General features: G+C 34.6%; 1 protein-coding gene across 1 annotated transcript in view; it reads right to left on the bottom strand.

The window, feature by feature from the left end:
- Positions 1-22424, bottom strand: part of LOC127851189 (uncharacterized) — a 98573-nt gene that overhangs the window by 63062 nt on the left and 13087 nt on the right. The window lies entirely within an intron of this gene.

Genomic DNA, 22424 nt, shown 5'->3' with positions numbered 1-22424 from the left:
CAAAAATATATATTACATGTATAATCCTTCACGTCTCTACCCCTTTTCCTTTTTCTGCATAAATACCATTCTGTTACATATCATATCATATTTTTAGAAAAATAATGTAAGTGAGTTAATAAAATGTAAATCAGATAAAACACAGATACCAAGTTATACCCAGTATTGTCCATAAGACCATTAAATTGAATTTCATTTATATAAAAATAAAAAAGTATTATTATGATTCCAAACATTCCACATGATGTAGTTGGTTAAAATGTAACAAATAGTTTCTAATTATTAATAATTAATGAATATGTTTTTAAAGAGACCAATAATTATATAAGTTATATAATTGTGTAATATCTTTACTACCCAGTAGAGCCCATCCAAACCATCCAAAACAAACGCAAAATGAATTGCAATTTTTTTTTGCATAAGAAAAGTTATTATTAATGTGCATACACATGAAGTAGAAGTTAACAGTGTAAATAATATAATAGAATTGCTAAAATTAATAGTTATTTTCTGTTATGTACTAATTTAAAATAATTAATATTATCATTATGCAAGTTGTGCTGTTGTATAATTGTGTAATATCTTCCATACCCAAGTAATGCCCATCCAAACAGACAAAGAAAAAAATCCATTTTCATGAAAATTAGAAGGAATTATGAATATGTTTTCACATGAATTAGAAGTTGACATTGTAACTAATAGTTAACAATTGTTAATAGATATGTTCTTTTAATATGTATACAATCATTATTATTGTACAAGTTATACAATATTGCAATATCTTTATTACCCAGTATTGTCCACTATTGCCCAGTAAAACCCAGTAAAACCCGGGTATTCCCAGTATTACCCGCCCGGGCCGGTCAATACTATAAAACCCTGGTTTTATGCCAACCCTTGCTAAGAGCGCTTCAGTCACTGACTAACCCGTGCGTGACGGTTGCAGAGGCTACTGTGTCTAGGAGTGCTATCAGTCCCTGATCTACCCGTACGTGAAGGTTGCACTTGCTGCTAGGAGCGCTTTCAGTCACTGACTAACCCGTATGTAAAGTTTGCACTGGCTGCTAAAGCGTGCTTCATTCGCTGATTTACCCGTACGTGAATGTTGCACAGGCTACTGTGTCTAGGAGTGCTTTCAGTTCCATAACTTGATGGCTGCACAGGCTCCCAGGAGCGTGTTCAATCCCTAACTTTCCCGTACGTGAAGCCTGCACAGGCTGCTAGGAGCGCTTTCAGTTACCCGTATGTAAAGGATGCACAGGACATTGTGTCTAGGAGTGCTTTTAGTTACTTACTCACCCGTACATGAATGTTGCAAAGGCTGCTAGGAGTGCTTTCAGTCCCTTACTTACCTGTAGGTGAAAGCTGCACAAGCTACTGTGTATAGGAGTGCTTTCAGTCCCTGACTTATGCATACATTAAAGTTGCACAGGCTACTGTGTCTAGTATTGCTTTCAGTCCCTTACTTGCCAGTACATGAAGGTTGCACAGCCTACTGTGTTAAGGAGCGCTTTCAGTCCCTGACTAGCTCGTACTTGAAGGTTGCACAGGCTGATAGGAGCGTTTTCAATTCCTACTATGTATTATGTTGCGTCTGTATTGAGAGATGAGTCTAAAAGTGTTTTCATTCTCTGATTTACCCGCGAGATGATTGTACAGGCTGATGTGGACTAGAACACTTTCATTTCAATGCTTACCCGTGAGAAACGGCCGTACAGGTTATTGTATCTTTGGGCGTTTTCAGCCCCTGTCTTACCTGAGAGTGACGACTGTACAGGCTGCTGTGTCCTGGAACGCTTTCAGTCTGTGATGTGGCTCGATCGATGCCTCCTTCTGCCATTTTCAGTCGGCTGTGTGTGCATAATTGTATTCAAACATTTTATTACAATGAAAAGACAAGAGAGGTGACATGTTAGCCCGAATACTTAATTTCTTAAGAGATTAAATATAGCCCTAACCCAACATATTAATATCGGCCTTATGCCATTGTGGTTATGTGTGAAAGGATCCTAATGTTCGCAAAATAGTCGATAGAGCCGTATTAGTGCGATCAATTCCTACACAATACAAAACGATTTCGCAATAAATACATGGAATCCCAAGTAGGTTTTGTATTTTGGAATTTTAGGCGTGTCCAAACCTGATTATCGATACAAGAAATGGAAAATATTCATGTTTCATGATTGTCATTTAAAAATATAGATTTTCGAACTGAAAAATAGTTATTCAAATTAATACAAAACACAGTTAAAAAGACAATGAAACGTTACAGTCGTAATTAATACATGTACTTTTGAAAGTGTGTCTGCACTTTTGATTTCATATTCGTTCAATACTTAAACACACATTCTTGAAAGAGTTAATATTATCGAGATAAACATTTTACATTATTGTGTCAGAAAAACGAAACTAAAATTTAACATATTTAAGTAACCATTTAAAAGTATGCGAATTAATGAACCTACCATCAGCGTAAACACTCCATGAATGCGAGCAGTAGTAATGACTAATACAATCTATTAATAGCGTTTGCGTCACACTAATAAATAATTTATTGACCGGCATGAAATAATCAACCTCGACTATCTCCGGAATGTTCTTCAGACGGAGAGTTTTATGGATATTTAACTTGTCAAATACAATATTTTCATTGAAATACATTTTCGTAGATCCATTCAATATTGCATTTTCGTTTGATCTTAAATTCTTGGATTTTTATAATGTTAAAATAAAACTACACTCGTGATACATCGGCTATCTCCGGACTCCTCCGTAAGATAGGCAGATTTAAGGAAAAAATCGTCTGCTGATTAACAAGGGAGAGTCCACTTGCACGGGTGATAACAACGCAATAGTATAAGATTGCGCGTGTTTATATTAACCGTTCTCAATTTATAATACGTTGAGCATGAGTTAAACAATAACTACAGGGCCACTATAGACAACAACAAAAATGCTCCACAATCGCTTAAACCGACTATAATAATGTAATATCACAATGATCTTTTAAACAGGTAATCGGCGTAAATGATGACTTTGAAATAAAGTTTGCAATTTACGTTTCTAAATAATTAAATTGAAAACAAAAGTTAAACAATCGTGTTTTTCTTCACTTGTAATTCGCATATTTACCGCATAAAATGTGTGTTATAATAGCCAAACCAGACATTAGTATAAGTAAATAAAAATATACTATGGGAGTGAACACTATAATGTGTCCTCACATAGCTTATTATGAGATTATTTTTTCATCATCGAAATATATCGTTTGTTAATATTTGATAAACATACAGTTTTCTTATAGCCGCGTCATGCGAAAATGTGTCTTATGGTCTTTCTACCAGCGTAGCTCATGTTGTAATTTGGTTTGCCTGAGAATTTACTTCAATGCTGGTTAATACCAATACATTTATTATTAAAATAATGTTATGGTTCATTCTTTGACTCAAAGCAAGCGACGGGTACGCTCACGTAGTGAGTTACGAAAGTAAACAGCACACTTTACATTCAACCTGCATTCACACTTAGAAAGAACGGGTCAACTAGGTGCTACGTTTTCTTTGCTTACTTCAGTTAGAGGTCAATTCTTTACATACTTCCAATCATAAGGCCCCGGCTTCTGGATATCTAAAGTTTAACTGGTTGGTTATAAGTGGAAGTTTACAAAGGCTTCATAGAAGTTTTTGCGAATAATACGTCTCGCGGAAGTGTATATTTTTGCATAATAAAAGTCATAGTAGTCATAGTCGCATGGTATTTGTGTTTTACGTGCTTTTTCGTCACGTGGTACGTTTTCGCGGGTGTTTTTGCGTTTGTTTTTGTCACGTGATCATAAGATGTCCTCGGAAAAATAATAGTTCATCGAAACGATAGAATGCAATTATTTAGTTTGTACAATCGATTTTTTTTCAAGATGATAGTTTTATCATAATGATTGATGATTTATAATTAAATAAGTTTATTGAGTTCAAAATAACTAAAATAGTTGTTTATTGGCAGCGCAATGATACATTGTTCACTCCACGCGCTTGATCGCGCATCGACTGTCAAAACATTCGGTTTAGTTGAGCAGAACAGTCGGTAACTCAAGCAAGTTTCAGATTGCTGCTGAAGAACGCTAAAAGTTTTATTTTGTCAATTAAACAAAACGTGAAAAGGCCCATTTAAGAGCAGTCATGCGACGTTGGGCTCGTGACTTCAAAATAATTGAGCTTTGCTTTGGGAAAACGGGGTGTAATAAGTGTACGTAGAATGTGTCGTCTGTGCCTGTGCAGTCTTATCATGGATGAAAACTGTACACCGCAACTAATTTTTTGGGGATTAACAAATCTGTTTTTATTAACGAAATTCATTAGATATGTTTAATACTTAGCCTTTTAAAAAGCAAGAAAAGTCCATGATTATGAAAAAATTCAATTTTAATAAACTAATATGTACTTGTCAAAACATAGCCTTACCACCCAATACAAAGAAACGTCATCCCGACTTAAGCAGTTAACATCTGTATGTTATTCCAAACCTGAATGAGCCCGAGAAAATGTGACCGATCTGTTTGTAGAGAATGCTTCAGTATAGGCATAATACACGTTTTCGAGGGCATGATCATCTGCGGGCGCTCAAAAAATCCGTTTCTGTCCGAGTGCGCAGCACGAGGTCAGGAACGGATTTTAAAAGCGCCCGCAGATGATCATGTCAGAGAAAATTTGTATTTTCGTTATTATTGCATACAAAATTCACACATACCAAAATAAATTAAAATAACATTGAATAACATTGAAAACAATATGTCTTGTTCATTTGACATCGACAAAATAATTAGATAATTTCATATGACGTCATACCGTTTAAGGTTGTGTTTTACAAATGCGTGCGTCATTTAGTGTATAAAGTTTTAATCGTCGAATTACCGGACATAGATCTACTAGTAATTTATGTGCAATATATAATGTATCAATTTGTTTTAAACAAGTATTCATTTTTTTATTTGGCCTCATGTTAAACGGTATTTCACCGTCTTTTATGTTATGCCGTGGTATACATTTGTCGCGTTATGCAAACATGCGTCTTATGCCATATGCGGCCAGCGTAGCTTAAGTTAAGCCTGCACATTGGCGCAGTCTGAAAATGAGCTATTATTTACGCTATTTCCACGAAACCTTGATCGATTTTATAGCGGACTGTGTAGCTCCATGCCAGACTTCGCGAAGGCACACTATGAATGGAGCTACACTGTCCGCCTATGGCATCATACTGATATTCCCAAAACGCGGCTCATATCTGATTTCAAATCCACTTACCGTCTTCGCAAACTATATATATGTTTGTAAGAATATAAAATAAATGTTTGTCGCTGGCGCAATGAATGTTGCGTTGTTGTTTCATATATAAACATAATTTTACTATTGTATGCCGGGTAAACATAATACATGTCCTCATTATTTATCTAGATGAATGTTTGACAGCATTTCGGATAACTAATATCATTATTTTGGGTGCGTACTGAACATATTTTTATTTTTAAAGTTGAATAAGTATAAATATAAAATCGTAGCGAGTAGTTTCAAACAAAAAAAAATTAAAATAAGGTATGTATACGTATTGCAAATAAACTTTTATATTAACACGCAACCTACATAAAAACGGTTGTTTATTAACAGATAAACACGTTAAGGTGAAAATGATTTTAAATATTACCCGATATAATACCATGTTCTGTAGTAAGAAGTTTATTTAGCAGTTTTTGAACTTCATTTTCAAGTCGCGTATTAGTAAAAGTGATCGCTTGAAGCTCATATTGTACAGCACTTGCAGTCATACAGCAGCGACAAATGGCGCTTGTTTTGGAATGATGAAGTGTCATCAAATATAAGTCTGTTCAGTCCGCACAGGCTAATCAGGGACGAAACGTTACGCTTTAACGGATTGTTGCGTGTATCGGAAGTTCCTTCTATCAAAATTCCCGTCTACAGTAAATAAGCTCCGCTTTGGGAATACGGTGCTTAATTATGTGGGTAAAGTATCGTCCCAGGCCGCATAGGCCTATTAGGGAAGAAACATTCCGCGTATATGGTATTTTTTGTCGTTACTGATTAACCTGTGTGGATTGCACATGCTATTCTGGTACGACACTTTACGCACATGCATATAGCCCTGTGTTTTCAGAGCGAGGCGTATTTATTGTTCATAATATGAAAGTCAAAATGGGGTGTACGAAACTACACACTTACATAATTATTATATCGCTATCTTAACTATATTACGCAGTATCAATTCGATGAGTATTTCAACACAATGTTAAATTACTATTTAAAACGAAATATCGTTAACAAGAAATAAATCAGATGTTTTTATTAAAATCAGTTATTAACCTTTCAAAAAGTAGTGCGATTCTACTTAATTTTACGCAATAAACCCGCCTCATATCACGCGTCACATTGTCAGTATTAACGTGGATACAATTAAATAAATAAACTATACACGTTGACAATTAAAATAACTCACCGATCAGGTAAAGGTTTATCAATTTATCTGATGCAATGTCACTGGATATGACCTTAAGAGACGCAGGCCATGTACATCAACGCTGAAGTGTTAATATATTCACCTTATCACAACACGTCTGTTTATTGTTGTACCCTCTCTCACAAAATACGAGACCAGGCGTTTTAATTAAGGAAGATAAAACATAGCAATATACTAGTACACGAGCTTAGCTGTCGATTGGTGATAATTGGTTGTGATTATACGTTTTCAGAGTTTCAATGTTTTGACGACACTTATAGACAATATATATAAATATTACATGTCTGACATGGCGACAGTAAATTTGTCAACTTGAGGAAATACGGCTTCGCCTCGGTTGACAGTATTTTTCCAAAAGTTATATGTTATTATACCGAACAAACTATTCCAACATGAACAATTTATATGAACCATGAACAATTTTAATATTCAATATTTGTATTTAATTTCAGCAATGATTGAAAGATTTAGTCGTCTGTGTACAGCGGAAATGCAAAACTGCGTACTGCGCATGCGCGAATGGGAAATTATATAGTTTTACCATTCCGCACGTGATTGCTTAGGTAGCGGGCGACAGTATGTTTTGAGCGGGCGACAGTATCTGTTGGACAGTATTTTTTTTCCCGCGAGGTCTGACAGTATTCCTATGTCACGATGGCTTATGGGAGATTAGCATCGTGAATAAAAGTGAGGTATAATAATGCAAACTGTAACCCGATCAAATTGTTGTACACTAATGCTAACAATAAAATCCTCTCGAGCGAATCGAAGGGAGAAATAAAAAAAGGTTGACGCATATGGGTTTGGGCTACATGATATCGTTACTTGAAGTATTTTAGTATTTATGTAGTACCATGTTAAGCCGCGTTTTTTGTAACACTGGGCTTAATGCATATGCATAAATTTGCATCAAATAGAAGCTTGTGCATTCCGCACAGCATTGTACGAGAAGAAGCGTCCCTTAAACGAACAATACTATAAAATCTGAAAGTGTTGTCCCTGATTGGCGTAGGCGAACTAAACAGGATAATCTGGGACGACACTTTACGCATTTGCATTACGCCTAATTTTCTCAGAAAAGGAGTCAGTTAAACGATAGTTAGGAAAAGGACGTTTTGTGGTTAAATAACATGTATCTATTTATGTTTTGCAGTATATCGTTCAATAAGACCATTTTTTAATCTTTATTCAATAAATAAAAGCTGTATTAAAAAAGTTAATAGAAAACTTAAGCATTTTTTTTCGTAAAATAATTATACTCAAGCATAGGCTTAAATGAGGTTTTGTTTCTGTAAAAACTTAAATAAAAAGTTATGTTTCATACATTTATTGTTTTATGTCGTACGAGTACAGTTAGATATTCATGCTTTTCTTTGAAGGTCTTCTTGAAAATACGAAAAGCATTTATTCAATCTAAATGCAAATGTTAATTAATGATTCATCATCATATCAATATCATCAATCATCATCATCATCATCATCTCACATCAATCATCATCATCATCATCCATCATCAGCATCATCATCATCATCATCATCATCATCATCACATCACCATCATCATCATCATCATCATCATCATCATCATCATCATCATCATCATCATCATCATCATCATCATCATCATCATCATCATCATCATCATCATCATCATCATCATCATCATCATCATCATCATCATCATCATCATCACCATCATCATCATCAGTATCATCATTATCATCATCATCATCATCATCATCATCATCATCATCATCATCATCATCATCATCATCATCATCATCATCATCATCATCATCATCACCATCATCATCATCATCATCTTCATAATCATCATCGTCATCATTATTATCATCATCATCATCATCATCATCATCATCATCATTATCAGCATCAGCATCATAAGCAGCAGCAGCAGCAACAACAGCAGCAGCAACAGAAACAACACCAACACCACCACAACCATCATCGTCACCATCATCGTCATCATCATCAGCAGCAGCAGCAGCAGAAGCAACAACAACACCAACATCACCACAACCATCATCGTCATCATTATCATCATCACCAGCAGCATCTTCTTCTTCATCACCAGCAACACCACAATCAACATCATCATCATCACGTCATACATACATGCATACAGACATACAGACAGACAGACATACATACATACAGACATACAGACATACAGACAGCCCTCAAGGCGGTGACATATGCTGAAAATAGCCGAAAGAAAATTCAATTTTAATTCTATTTTAAACAACTTTTTACCAGCAGAAAGTAACTTATTAGATCACTACAAACATTTTAACCATTTTGAAAAGAGATCCTACTTTGTGAGTGATACCGGAAAACGTTGAAAATCAACGATATATTTTTGATGACCTGAGTCACTTTCACTTTCACCTTCCCAAGTAAACAGCGATGTGAATAAACTGATTGTTTGTAAACACAATTGACTTGGAGGACTCTGTATTTTGAGCTTAAAACAAGTTTTATTGCTCATTTTGTATGGTTATGTCCAATAGCATATATATATATATTGTTTTTTGATAACCTTTATAAATAAAATATGAAAAAAACATTAAAAAATCGGTAAATAATTACGGATTGTCACGTTTATAGATCCTTTAATGAATTTGAATTTTCAGCACGAAAATAAAGTACTTTTGAGGTATGTTAAATTTATCATTAACAATTGATGGAAGTTAAGAAATCAATGGTAATTATAATTGTCCGAGTTTAATTAAAAGCACAAGCATGGACATACATTTTTAAGGACCTTTAAATTGTTCTAGTTAGAGTATTCTTAAGGTCTTCATTCTTTGTTTCCCGTACATTTAGCGACACATATGCTAAATTGCCTGTATGGCCGCTTATATTGCATTCGCGTCGTATTGCCCACGATAATGTTGAGTATTTTTGATCATTATGTCCTAAGGTTTTTTGAACCGAAATAATAATAATATAAAAATGTGTTTAAATAATTGTTAAACTAGTGCGACAATATCTCACAGTTCAAATAAACCATCAAACATTCATGTCTATTCAGAACAAGCATAAAACAGCAGTGTTCATTTGGTCATGAAAATGACTGTCCGCAAGCTTGTGGCTGATGCGGTTGCGCGCCTTGCTAACATCCGATTGCACGGATGTCGATGGCACGGACAGAAAGTCCTGTGCACATGCGACATTGTTGGGAAACGTTGTTTATTATCACACCACCATGTCAACAGATCGCTATCGAATTAACAATTCACGCGCATGTTTGTTAATGTACCGCAAAACAACTTTGAAGCAATTGCACTTATTAAATCTAATGATTTTATTTTTTTTAACAGTATTTTAATTGATTTTAATTATTAAATATTTTAAGAAATTGCGTTCTGAAATATACTTGCATAACACAACACGGTAGAGGTGGCATTGTCGGTGACGCTTATAATTAATAATAATATAAATTTCTGGTAAATAAATACGACATTAACGACAAGTGTTTAACAACCAATGCAATTCTTTAGAAACTTGTTACTTATACACACTTCATTTTTGTGATCAATCTGTTTTGTAAATTGGTTTACAACACATTAAAATCAGCCGTCCATTGTCTTCACTGTTTTTTATCGCGTGTTAGATAAATGTATACATTTCGTCTTCGCTCATAGCCCCCATTCCCCTCAGTTCGCTAGATAAATTTGCGCGAGTCAAACAAAAACAATAGCGCCAATTATAAAAACGTGCCACCTATTTGTAACCACTAAAGTAATGATTGATTGCTTTATGAATTGGTTTGTCGCCACGGCAAGTTGGCAGTGTGTTGCACTAAAAACGTAAAATCTTATGAAGTATTCCATGAACAAAGCATACAAACATTTTGTTCAGGTTAACTTTTTCTACTGGTTAACGGTCGTATCGGTAGGCTAACCGGTTAACTGGTTAATCTCTTGCATCCCTAATTAATACGGTTTTAACAAGTTTTATATAAAAAGATAAACTTCGCAATTAAAATATTATAATAAAACATGTTTTTCACTTAACATTATGTAATTTACTTCTGAAAATCACAATTAATTCCGATGGTGTCTTGGCAAGGAAGCGAACATTATTTTTTGATTCAAGTAAATGTGAATGGAAATGACTTGGAAAATGTATTTATAAAACAATATTGAAAAGTTCTATACATATGAAAAGCTTGAATAGACATGTTCAAGTACTGTGGGATCACATCTGTTACTGTGGAAAAGAACAATGACATCATTCAACACACAGTTTGTATTGCCTATCATTAATTAGTGCCCTTATATATGGGACAAAGCAAACTTTTGTTACATTAAAAAAGGTATACGTTCTACAAAAACTTATAGCTAGAAGCGTGCTTAATATACTTGTGCGACCACCATGTATTGAACGTTTAAATTATTAAAGGGCCCCACATACCAAACACGTTCTTAGACAGTTCGACCACGTTTTGAAGAAAATGCAGAACGGGATGTGAACTTGCTTGAACGTTTTGGTCAGAAAAAAATCTGCAATATGACTAAATGACGTTCATACACAGTTCGCGCTAGGTGCAGCTCGTTCCTATCCCGTCCTATCCCGTTGCCAGTCCAATTTCCCCATAGTCCCCGTTGGTATACCGTTTCCAGTCAGACCAAGCCCGTCCTCAGCCAGTTCGATTACGTTCGTACACAGTTCTTCTTTATTCGTTGTGCAGTGGTAACTCGTTTAAAGGCAGTTCTCATTCCGTCCTACTACGTTCTTAGTACGTTTAGGACGTAGTCGCAACCACTTTCTGCACGGCGATTATGAAACCGACTACGTTCCTGCCAGTTCTCATTTATGTTTCACGCTTTGAGCCGACCAGACGTACATTTGTAATGCATCCAATAAATAATTCCGCCAAATTTCTCACCCAACAAGTTCTGAGTCGTCTCCGCCATCTTTCTCGGTCCAACAAAACAGTATATTGCTGCATTGCTTCTAGCAAAAATTGCACGAAGCCAACATTTACAAAATTAAGAGCTCCTAGATTGTCCATGTTTCAACTTAATATCACAAATGATGAATTTTGAGACAACTACCTCTATTTATATGCATATTGTCTTAACGTATTGTATTTACGGTTTGAACGTTGTAACAACTGCATTAAACGAGTTCAACGTACTTGGAACTTACTGCGAACTCCTTAAAACGAGTACAACGTTCTAAGAACGTACTGAGAAGTCGTAGAACGTGTTGAAAACGTTGTAAGAACTTATTTTTTAGTTTCTATTTTCACGAAACAAGATCGTACTTGAGACGTAGTGCGAATGGGGTCGGTCTGTCTAAGAACGGATTGGACGGACCAGAAACGGACTCGTTCTGTGTGGCATCTGACAGGTAATTTCGGTCCGATTGCACTAAGTTCTGGCACGTTCCTAACTCGACCTTAATAGGACCTATCCGTTCCTAGTACGTCCATTCCGTTTCCAGTACGTTGTTACTACGTTTAATTGTAGAACGGGATGATTGGAAGAAAACTTTTGAGTAGCCTCAAAGTTTGGAAACACCTTTCCCGTTCAACCCCGTATCAGGGCGTTAACAAAGTTCGAAGACAGTTCGTAACACGTTGCTATCACTCCGTTCTCACGCAGTTTGAGCCCGTTTAGTCACATTTGTCAGAACGTACTTCGAACGGAGTCGGTGTATTGTGGGTATAAGTTTGATACCATTTATAAATTATCGAAAAATACATCATTAAACACAAATATGTGAAAACATATGCATTTTGGCGCCATCACATAACAAATAAACTGATAAAGCCTTTTAAAACAAAGAATACATCGCTCCACCGTAATTAAAACGTGCATTCAAAACGTATTTGCCTGACAATGTAAACGAAATGCGGCGTTATTATTGTACTTCGTATATACATTATCAGTTGAATTGCTGCTTATCTGCGATAATAAAAATAGATGTGTGTGTAACCTTATATAAGAAAATTATTTAGCTAACTTTGACATAAGATTAATCAAATTCCAGCAAATGGATAATGTATGTATTGGTGGTGCCAGGGACTTTACTACTCAGAGTTTGAATAGTTAATTACACACTATTGCCCGCATAGTGTCAATCTTAAATGACTAGGAGAGTTTACAAAGAACAGATTCTAAACCGCACCATAAGGTTCACATATCACATTATCTTTCAAGTCAAATCATTTGTTACACATATCACTTATATCGCACCATATATTCCACATATCGCTTCCATGATCATTACTGTTAGTTGTATGTAAATAAAATGTAAATAAAATAAAATGAGCATGATGCTTTAAAACGGGAAGTACTTAAACATGACATATAGCTGAATAAGCGAGTATCATTATCTGTAGGCAAGGTGTACACTTGGAGACTTTTTTATCGCAACTCTTTTCAAACTTGAATATCTAAGTAAGTGAGTTAAGATTATTGTTTTAATTTCACATGTGATAATTTGACAATAGTCCGTGCAAGATAACGACAAAATCATTGATCCGTGACAATCGTGCGCTTTGCATGTGTGGTAGGTTTGGTTTCATCATTGTGCATGCGAAAATGGTGAAACGCGATATGATTCTAATGTTACCTTATTTTCTTCATTTTAAGTAGGTTGATACAGCAGTTAAGCATAAAATTAATTTAAAAATCAAACATGTCTCGTTCAAAATTTTAGGAGCGTAACATCGGCATGTTGTAGGCTACCATCCCCACATGCTGAAGCACATGATCGTCACGGATGAATGATTTTAACGTTTGCTCGTTATTATGTAGTAAATTTATCACATTTGCAATTTTAAATCAAAATAATGACTCATAACTGAGATATTTAAGTTTGAAAACTGCCGCGTTCGCAAAGTCAACAATGGTATTACAACGCCAAATACTTCAAATTTAATTTCAATTTCACCATTCAATGGTGGGTTTTAAACCAGGAAAAGAAAACACTTATAAGAAAAACACCATGGCTCGTATGAATATTCATTAGCGCAAAGTTGCAAGCCGGTCGGTCATTAAGACGTGCAAGTTAATGCGTTTTACTTTACAAATTATTATTTTACGATGTACGATTTTAAGAATTGTACTTTTTCATTGATTTTTTTTTATTTGTTATTTTTTAAATTTTGATCTCGATCAATTTCAATTAAATTTTCATGAAGTATTATATATGGGTTCAATAAGTCTGAGTCCATAGTTCAACAAAATCCGTTCTAAAATAAGGGAGCTATATTGATTCGAATACGTGTTGCTTTATAAAAGTTTTCAAGTGTATGTCAATACATTTATAACGCGTACATGGATCGTTGAATGTCGCCACGTTTTAAACCAAGTTGCGTTATATAGTTATCCTTTAAATGTTTGGACGAGTTTTTCATTACACATATTTTAGAAGTTTCATTTTTTCTAAAATTTCCATTAATTATTGCAATAATTATTTTAATATTATTAAAATCGGCTAAAATGTAACGATGGAATATAAGAGGACACAAAACGAAAACAACAGTTGGTGCTAAAAAAATACAAAGACAACTATTTATTGAGTCTGGCACATCGTCTAAACACTAGATAGTTCACATACAATTATGTCACAGAGATAACAATAGTAATAATATAAACATAAGGAGCATCGTATACCGTTACAAAAATACGAGGTAGAATAAAAGTTATATATCGAGGATAACTATTTGAAGTTAAGTAACAACATGAGATATATTATTTGTTAAAATAAGATCTTCTTTTACAAAATTGACTAATTTAATAAATGCAAATGTATTCGTTGTATTGAGCAATTAGGGGATTTTAATAAACAGAAGGCCTAATAGAATAACATTTCCTTAGGTAGTTTCTCTAATATCAATGTATAAAGAACATTTACAAACACAATGACACTCATCACCGACATCTAATATGTTACAACAAAAGAAATAACATTCGTTCCGTGGTATATTTTGCCCAGCATATCTTCCAGTTTGAATTCTAAGTGGCAGACTCGACGTTTGAAGCTTTGTGTCTGAGTGTTTTAGGTAATAAATCTTAACTGAAACAACCGATAAATATTTAAAATAGAGCTATTTTAAACGGATCGAAACCATTCTTGTGTATAGGTATCTGTAACAACAGTTTTAAGATGTGGCATACATATTTTAACATCGACAGAGCTTGTATTATTAAACACGTATGACAAATCGTAGGTGTCTAATATTTTTTACATATTAGATACCCAATTAGAACGACCGTATTGCCCATTATTTAATGCATGTTTATAAATTTGTTTTATAATTATTTTATCAGTTTTAATAAGTTAAAACCAGTAATTAATCACCTTAACATATCTATGAATAAATAGTGGGTATTTTCCTAACTCGCCGTAAACTACGGCATTACATACATTAACGTTTAACAATAGTTTACAAAACTGTAAGTGTACCCTTTCCAATTTCATTGACTTTATTTTACCCCATATACTTAACGCAGAATAGATCGAACACAAGCATCGAATAGCTGACATTGTGTTTTTGGTTTCAAGTCATACTGATCTAGCTCGGGAAAACGCGACTTCGGCCAATTGAAATTATGAGTACTGCAAAAATGTTCAGCCTCATCATTAACGCAATCAAACAAACCATGGCTAATATCAGAGAAAAGGAAGTCTTCCAAAGGGATATTTTGGTTTTTAGTTTGATTATTTTAGTAAAAGTATTTCCTAAATTGTTTTTGTTTACGATTTTAAGCGTTCAATCTCATTGGCCTTATTCATTAAATAACATTTATCTTTCATTTGATAATCTCTTTGTACTCTTTTTTGATATTGACAATATTTAAGTCTACTGTTTTCCGACTTATTACAATTAAAATGTTTTAACAAAGAAACAAAGCGACCTTGTGCCGTTTTACATTCCAGATCAAACCAATTGGCATGCCTAACAGCGCTCCAGTGTTCAAATTTTGATTTTGATGCATGTGTTATTAAATATTCTTTCGAAAATAAAGAATCAGCAATATCACGTATAACATTATTACATTTATTTAACGCACTATTTATAGAGTCACAACATGAACCATCTAAATCGTCTACAATTCTGTAAATCATAAGTAGGTTGCTTATAATACCCGATATAAATTTGTTACGCAATAAATCGTTCCATTTAAACTTAGTTTCAGTGTATGACAATTGATCAACCGTTTTGCTGTTACAATATAATGTAAACGATAACGGCGCGTTGGTAATTAATTAATTAAAAATATGTACCACAAATTATGTAATAAGTACGAAATTGTGTTCATTGCAAACCAAATATTCGATGGTAGATATACCGTATTAGAAGCGTATGTAAACTGACTCGTAACTCCTATTCTGACATTAACAACACTATAATTGGAGGAGTTACATAGCAGTTTAATTCCGTGATTATTGTGAGATCTGTCAACAGAGGCCCAGATTACATATCTGGGTCATAATCAGCACCACAAAGTTAAACACGCCCTTTATTTTCATAAAGAGAAGTATCATTTTCGAGTTAATACAAAAATCTACAATTATGATATTGTATGCAGACAAATCTTTGCACCAAAAATAAAATCTGCAAAGGCAAAGATAAATATCTTTATTCAAACCCCAAAAATGTCGTTCTAATTTTAACCAGACAATTGAATCATGATGATTTGTTATAATGTAAATACCATCTTTTAAATATTCTTGAAATATAAAACTTACACACCACTACGTCTACGTGCGCTCTTGTTCTGGAATTTCCTATAATAATTGTTATAAATATATCCATTTAAAGAAATGCACTATTTGTTCGGTAAAAAGGGACTTCCTTTAAACGAAAAATAGTATTAAAGCGGAAAGTGTCGTCCCTTATTAGCCTGCCTGATTAGCATGTGCAGACTGCACAGGCTAATCTGTGACGACACTTGACGCACATGCATTTTGCAAAATTTTCACAGAACAAGACACATTTAATACCTTTGTGATAACCCAGAGACCCGAGTGACTATTGCTCACATAGGTAGTTCTGTTCCCTGTCGGGAAACTGCATTCCATGAGAGTTTTCACTCTCAATAATTATTTTCTATACGAAAACGTCCGTGCTGGAGCATATACATGCTGTTGATGGCAAGACATACGACGTTGCTAGTGAAGCTGGTACTTCTCTGTGTTTATCTTCTTAATTCTTCCTTTTCATATTTATACGTTTACAAATTGCAACTGCTATAATTCGATCGACATGATGGCTTGAATGTTTATGATTTTCAATATATGGCGTAAAATATTAAATCCACCCGTTTTACTGTTTTGGAACGTTTAGACAAGGATGCACTAAAAATAAAATAAAATTATCAAACACAATTTAAAATACGAACTTGGTTGTACAAAGTTGAAACAATAAAGTGAGAAAGAACAATTCCGATGAACCACAGATTACCGTACATTGAAGCAAAATAAAGTATTGTCTTTAAACGGACCTTTTCACGTTTGGGTAAATTGACAACATTGAAAAAAGTTGTTTCAGATTCGCAAATTTTCGTTATATGTATGATATTTATGAGGAAATAGTAATGCTGAGCATTAACCATGCTCTAAAATAGCCATTATATGCATAGTTTTACAATTTAAAAACATGAAAATAATAAAGCGTTGCAACGCGAAACAAATTAATAATGTTGAGAGTTCGGTTGTTGTCGTATTTTGTGAAACTACGAGGATTGCTTATATACAGTATAAAATACATAGCTACGTGTATAAGAAAGGATGGCCGAGTGGTCTAAGTTGTAGACTTTTAACTCCTGGACTCTAGGGGTCAGTTGATTGAGCCCTGGTGAGGGTTATCTTTTTATTTATTTTTAAAATTTTATTCTTGAATTTTTACTGGAGCGTTTTAGATCCAATGGTTACATTTATCAATATAAAGCATTTAATGACAAACTTCAAAACATGTCAAAATCTGTGAAAAGGCCCCTTTAAAGTCACTATAACGCTCAAAATCAACGAAAACTTCGTTAAGTATTTCGTAAAATACAGTTAACACCTTAACAATCAGTGTTCATTAAAGCAATAGCCAAAATTTCAACGCTAGATGTGGTATGATTACATAGTTTTTTGTAGAAACAAAAAGCTCGTTTTTATTTATTTGTGGCCACAGTTAATTCCCGCGAATATATCTATTCATACGACACACGAACACCATTTTAGTGTTCATGTGTCGTATGAATAGATATGCAAAACAATAATAAAAACGAGCATTTTGTATCTACAAACATCTATTATACCAGACCACATCTGACGTTGAAATTTCGGCAATTGCCATAAGGAACACTGATTTTTCATTGGTTAAGTTTATTTTGCGAACAATTGTACGAACTTTTCGTGGATTTTGAATAGTAATGTTACTTTAAACCTTAGGGTGTTTGTTAGACGAGATGGACCAAAGTTGACGGGCTGCACTTATTGTCGACTGTTGGGCAGGTAACTGACTTGGATAGTAATTGTGCGCGATAGTTACTGACCGCGATAGTTACTGACACAGATCGACTTACGGGGTATCGAGGCTATGACAGCCTGTTCACACTTTGTATTACACGGACAGTGCTTTTTGAAGTAATGCTTAAAACGTAATGCTTTTATATTTTCCAACTTCCATGAGATGAAAGTCAATACAATGTGAATTCCCAATTTAAATCATATATTGATGCAAATCAATGGAAATAATTGCAAAGGAAGAGATTGCATTAAATGCACTCTATTAAAACAATGTGCATACTTGTCTATAACACTACATTACGCATATATTTTGTAGATAATCAACCTGATTTACAAGTAAGGAAACCGACACTTTAAATGTATTCTCTATTATTAAATATACTATATATATGTGTGTATCAAACAATTCAAGTTTGCTGTCGTTGTCGCGCTACTATCTTTAGCAATTAACACTGATAGTATGAAACACCTTACTATCTATGTTTATAAAGCGCGTCACGTTTTTTGTGGTGTCGCAACACTGTCTTTAGAAATAAACAGTTACATTATGAACACCTTACACAGTGTAAAACCCATGCACGTTTTTGCAATCTTTCTGCAATATTAACATTTATATTCATTTACAGATGAAACAAATGAGGTTTCAAATAACATAAATATTCTGTCAGTCCGCACAAACTAATTAGGGACAACGCCTTAACGTGAGTATCTCTAAGCAGAGACTTCTCTTAAATGAAAAATGTCACAAATGCGGAAAGTGTCGTCCCTGATAAGCGTTTCCGGCTGCACTTTACGCATATGCTTAATGCCCCGTTTTTTCCAGAGCGCGGGTCCATTGTATCAAGGCTCCAGTTATCAGGGCAATACGCTACCCTAGACGTTGATAGTTGTGGCGATATTCGACAGCGATACTACTTGTGTGAGATACAGATATGACCGCTCACTATCATGGATCTTGCATCCTCTTTTAAGACGCACTTTTATATAAAGTAAAATTTCTAAATCAAAATTAATAAATCCGGCAAAACTTATTCCAAGTTTAAACACGTGCATGTTTTTTTTCACTTAAAAACGCGACTTTTTTTACACATAACATATATATAAATGTGTTCAATCAGTAAAGGGCTACCCCCCGTTCACACATAGCTGCAACTTTATGACGATCATCCCGATCAAGCCACGATCTGAAAAAAGGGATCGAGGCCGATCGGAGTCTTAATCGAGCAATTTGGAATAGTATGGTCTTCATTTCGACCGTGCTGCGATGCTCCTACGTCAAACGCTTTCTGCGTTTACTGCCGCGACATTCAAGATCATACTACGACGCTACTCAGAGCTTTTACTGCGCTTTTACTACGATCATGAAGATCTCTCCACGATGTTTGCGCGCTGCCTGTACGATTTCGGCGCTTCGACTACGCTCTTTTTACGACTCTACACCGATTCTTGTTGGCCACGATCCCGTTACGCTTGTTTAGAGCATGTTCAAAATAAGCGTGGAGAGAGCGTAGAGCTCTCCGATCATGAAGACTCTACCGCGATCATACTGCGCTTATGAAGACTCTACTACGTTTTCACCTGCGATTTGTCACGATCGGCCCCGTTTTCAGCCACACTTAGATCGTAGTAGAAGCGGCGTCTATGTGTGAACGGGGTTTTGACTTTCCTATATTCTTACTAAAATGACGACAATAAACTGTTGAGTAAATATATTTGAATCATGGATTGGATGGAATTGCACAGAAATACAAGAACATGTCGCAAGAATGAGGCTTTATCAAAGATATTCGTGCAATTCAATGCAAGTTAACATATTTATTGTTTCTCGTATTTATTGCTATCTCTTTGATTCAAATAGTTTATACCGTATTCATATGAACTTCGCTCGGTTAAAACGGGATAAAATAAATTTTCGTAAAGTTTCGCCAAAGATTAGCCTGTGAAGCCTGCATAGGCTAATCAGGGATGACGCTTTCCTGCGTTTAAGCTACGAAAATACTGCCTTTAAATGAAAAATGCCATAACGCAGACTGCACAGGCTAGTCTGGTACGACACTTAACTTGCATGCATTTAGTTCGTTTTTTTTCAAAGATAGGTAAATATTTATGATTCAAGACTGGTTATAGAAAACTAATTGCGATAAATGAATGACCCAACATCACAGCGCGCATATGATTGACTAACAAACAACGGAAGCTTTTTCGGTATTTGGCAGACATCGGTTGCTATTGCCATATTTGGACGATACAAATCAGACATGCTTGCATTGTATACTTCAAGATATGGCAAGTTCATTATCTTTGTTTAATGAATGATATTTATATCAAATCAATAGCATTTACATGAATATAATCTTATTTGTGATGTACAGGGTGATTTAACCCACAAATACTCTACATATTAAATGCCATATTTCCGCATGTCCCAGGCAGGAAGATTATTTATAATCATGAAAACATCCCCACCCACCAATTGTTACTTTAAAAAGAGATACCTGAGTTTCTTATCTTTCAACACTGCGAATATATGACAGTCGACGTCATCAATGTTTAATCACGTAAATGTTCGTACTTCTGTTGGAAAACATATATTTGTAATTTTAATATCTCTTTATCTCAAAGACATCCCGTACCAAGTGCATGTAAACTAAATTATTAAAATAAAAGAATTCTCTGGTTAAACTAATAAAGGTATAACTACCGTAATATCATAGGCTAACGTGTGCCTTTAGTGCGGCTCGGCGTATGGAGTTACATTGATGTACGCAGTAGTGTAAAGAGGAACAGATGTGTGTAACGTAACATATACAACTATGATTACAAAATTTGAATACAGAATATATATATAATTAAATTACACAAATTAATAGTATTATTACTTATTTTCTTAATTATACATATTAACATGTATAAAATTTTGCATAATTATTGAATGTTCTGTAAGATAATATAAAATACTTATTTTCTTATTTTTTATAAATACCATTTTTTTAATATAGGATAAAGAAAGGTTAATGTACATGTATATCGTACGATGGACAATTTTTCCATAGGCTAAGCTCGAGGATGAAATGTCAAATTGGTGTACTCATCGTAAGATAATGTTGTACATTTCCTTTAAATTAGACAACAGATATGCACATTACTTGGATGAGCAAGTGAACAGTCGTTGAATATTTAATATGGCATGCCTGTCAAATTATGAGTATTTAAGATGAGTGAAATCATGCACTGGGGCAATTGCGATTAGGTTTTTATAGAAGTCAGTACCCACTATACAAGCCGGGATGTAGTTTCATAATTTCTAATTATCACGGGCGAATCCCGTTTACGGTTTCGCTAGTCTCTTGTTGATTATAATATTACCCGACTTTGGAAAGTATTTGTTCTAAGATTTAAGGAGATCAATAAAACTTTGCCTATGTGTTAGAATCGTTATTCAATTGCATAAAACAACACATAGGTAGTTTGCAATTAGGGTTAAGTGTTCCGTGAAGTAGTAATACTTATGAAGATTTAGTAACTCATAATGACGTGACGTATTAATGCAGTCAGCTATACGTAATTGTCGATTGTTGTGTGTGATTAAGACTTCTTTAAGGCTTGCACTTAACACTGGTCAAGCTGATAAAATGACATCTACCAGCGTTTCCAAATAATTTCTATCCTTCAGAGATGTAACTTTAAGTACTGTTAAATCAGTTATATCCGTAGGCAAGAAATTTCCTGTTTTAAAAATAATACTTTCATTCACACGTAAATTCGTTACGTTATATTTTGGGCGAAAATGAGCAATTTTTCTTCGTCATCGTCCGATCTAATTGTGTTATATCTTTTGATTGGTCAACCCACTTAATACACGTAAATAAATTCCCCACGAATAATAGTGAGTGTACAGTACTTTATGAGTTTTAATCACTTTAGTTTTTTCAAACAAGAATATGTGTTTTTTGAATGCATATCTCACCCTGTTGTGCACTTTGGTTGAAATGGGATCATTATAAGCAACAACCATATCGGTCGAGCTCTGGGAAAGCGGAGCTTAATGCATATGCTTAAAGTGTCGTCCCATATAAGCCTGTGCAGTCCGCTATTCACTGCCCAATCTACAAAACATTCCGCTTTTTTTCGTTTTAAGGAAGTTCAAACTTAAATTAGGCGGTCAGTGCGGGCTGCACAGGTTAATATCGGAAGACACTTTACGCAATTGCATGCATCCCCGTTTGACCAGAATGAAGCTCATATATAAATACGAGTGCTGCGTGTGATGGTAAAAATATCACGGCAGACGGCTAAACATATTTTATTCCAAATGTTGTGAAGGTCAATGTATAAGGGTCCGACGATAAGGGTAGCTTGGCATTGTCATCCGTGACATGTCGTGTTTTTAGAGAATA

The sequence above is a fragment of the Dreissena polymorpha genome, chromosome 11 (assembly GCF_020536995.1).
Source record: "Dreissena polymorpha isolate Duluth1 chromosome 11, UMN_Dpol_1.0, whole genome shotgun sequence".
Classification (NCBI taxonomy): domain Eukaryota; kingdom Metazoa; phylum Mollusca; class Bivalvia; order Myida; family Dreissenidae; genus Dreissena; species Dreissena polymorpha.
Note: the sequence above shows the minus strand (reverse complement) of the source record. Positions and strands in the feature narration are given on the sequence as shown.